Below are 2,235 nucleotides of genomic sequence, written 5' to 3' on the forward strand. Positions count from 1 at the left end.
AGAAATGAGGTCCCCATTTTCCTGCTGTCTCTCAGCATTTAGAGTTTTCCCACCATTCCCTGCCACACGGCCCTATCTGTAGATGTGAACACACATGAGTTTTTGCTTCTTCAAGACTGGCAGGAAGCTCTTTCTCTTCGGTCTGCTAGGACAGAGTCCTATATAAAGAAACATACTCATGGAAGTGACATGCCATCGTCTTTGCCATATTCTTTGGATTAGAAGCAAGTCACAGGTCCCACTCATACTCTAGAAGAGAGGATTTTACAAGAATATGGATCATTGGGATGTGTCTGCCACAGTAAGTCGGACAGGAAGTGAGTGGGGTTAAATCTATGGACCTCGAACAGGAGAGTAAAGATACCGATTAGCTTTTAATTTTATTAGATTAAGCACACTTATCAAGGTTTCTAGGGCAACCACTAGAATGCTAGAACTAAGATTTGTAACTCCAAAATATTGGTGGGAGGCAGGGGAGTCCTCAGTACACAAGAAAACAAGAAAGATGAAAAAAGAAATGAAGAAAATTGGGGAATTGAAAATGCAAAATAAGATAATATAAATAAATTTACATTTATCAGTAATCAGAACAAACATAACTGGATTAATTAACTTACCAGTTTAAAATGTTCATATAGGGGCTTCCCTGGTGGTGCAGTGGTTGAGAATCTGCCTGCTAAGGCAGGGGACACAGGTTCGAGCCCTGGTCTGGGAGGATCCCACATGCCACGGAGCAACTAGGCCCGTGAGCCACTACTGAGCCTGCACGTCTGGAGCCTGTGCTCCGCAACAAGAGAGGCCGCGACAATGAGAGGCCCGCGCACCGCGATGAAGAGTGGCCCCAGCTTGCCACAACTAGAGAAAGTCCTCGCACAGAAATGAAGACCCAACACAGCAAAAATAAATTACTAAACTCATACCCCCAACATCTTCTTTAAAAAAAAAAAAAAAGGTCATATAACTGAATTTTTAAATAATCTAGCTATAAGCTATCTACAAGAGACATTCCTAAAACATAAAGACAAAGGCTGAAAGTAAAAGGATGAAAAATATATAAATATATATACCATCAAACTATTATTCAGAAGAAAGGAGAATGGATGAATATATTGTGATTTGGTCATAAATATGGAATATAATCCAACAGTGCACACGAGTATACCACAGCTGCATTTACCAACACGGACAAAAGTTACAAAAATGTTGAGTAAAAAAAAAAAGATCAAGTCATAAAAGAATGTGTGCAATATGATTCCACTTAAATAAATTTCAAAAACATTCAAAACTAAATAATATATTATTTCTGATACATACATATGTGATAAATTATAAAGGAAAAAAGGAAACTATAAACCTAAAATTTTCCCTGGAGATGGGAAAGGAATTTGGAAGGAATGCACAGGAAGTTTCAAAGTTATTACAATGGAAATTTGATAATATTTTGAATAAAATAATAAGTGCAATATGTAAAAATTTCTTAACCTTACTGCACAGTAGATATATATTCATTTTATTTTTTTATATCTTTTATATGTTCATATGTGTATTCTTCCAAATGAATTTAAAATCCAATAAGTATTTAAAATTTACTTTGCTCACTTCAGCAGCACATATACTAAAATTGGAACGATACAGAGAAGATTAGCATGGCCCCTGGGCAAGGATGACACACAAATTCGTGAAGCATTCCATATTAAAAATAATAATAATAGGGCTTCCCTGGTGGCGCAGTGGTTGAGAGTCCACCTGCCGATGCAGGGGACACGGGTTCGTGCCCCGGTCCGGGAAGATCCCACGTGCCGCGGAGCGGTTGGGCCCGTGAGCCATGGCCGCTGAGCGTGTGCGTCCGGAGCCTGTGCTCCGCAACAGGAGAGGCCACAACGGTGAGAGGCCCGCGTACCGCAAAAAAAAATAATAATAATAATTAAATAAAATGTACTGAAAACCTGATAGCTTACTGTTTTCTTGATCCAAAGAAAAGGTATAGCAATGGCACCATGAGAAGAGAGGCCTTCCCCTGGGATTGCCATGAACGTCACTAACACCAACTTGTAGCATCCTACAAGGTCAAGTCTCTACTGACACAGCCTGACAAAGGCACAGAACTGCTAATGACCGTTGCAGCCAGGAGACCTACTCATGCCAGGGACTTAAGGCAAGACCAAGACCTTGCTCCTTTTTGCCATTTCAGTGACCCTAACAGATGTCAGCTCCAGTGTGGTCATCTCAGAATTT

The 2,235-nt window shown here is 40.0% G+C and overlaps 1 non-coding gene across 1 annotated transcript; it reads left to right on the top strand.

Moving 5' to 3' along the window:
* Window positions 1-1,591: 1,591 nt before the first annotated feature.
* Window positions 1,592-1,698, top strand: LOC113626912 (U6 spliceosomal RNA). The gene has a single exon (XR_003435338.1). It is a non-coding gene; the product is annotated as a U6 spliceosomal RNA (small nuclear RNA).
* The last annotated feature ends 537 nt before the right edge of the window (window positions 1,699-2,235 follow it).

This window comes from Aethalodelphis obliquidens, unplaced genomic scaffold (genome assembly GCF_003676395.1).
Source record: "Aethalodelphis obliquidens isolate GAN/ISIS:26980383/991018 unplaced genomic scaffold, ASM367639v1 scaffold19, whole genome shotgun sequence".
NCBI classification, from domain to species: domain Eukaryota; kingdom Metazoa; phylum Chordata; class Mammalia; order Artiodactyla; family Delphinidae; genus Aethalodelphis; species Aethalodelphis obliquidens.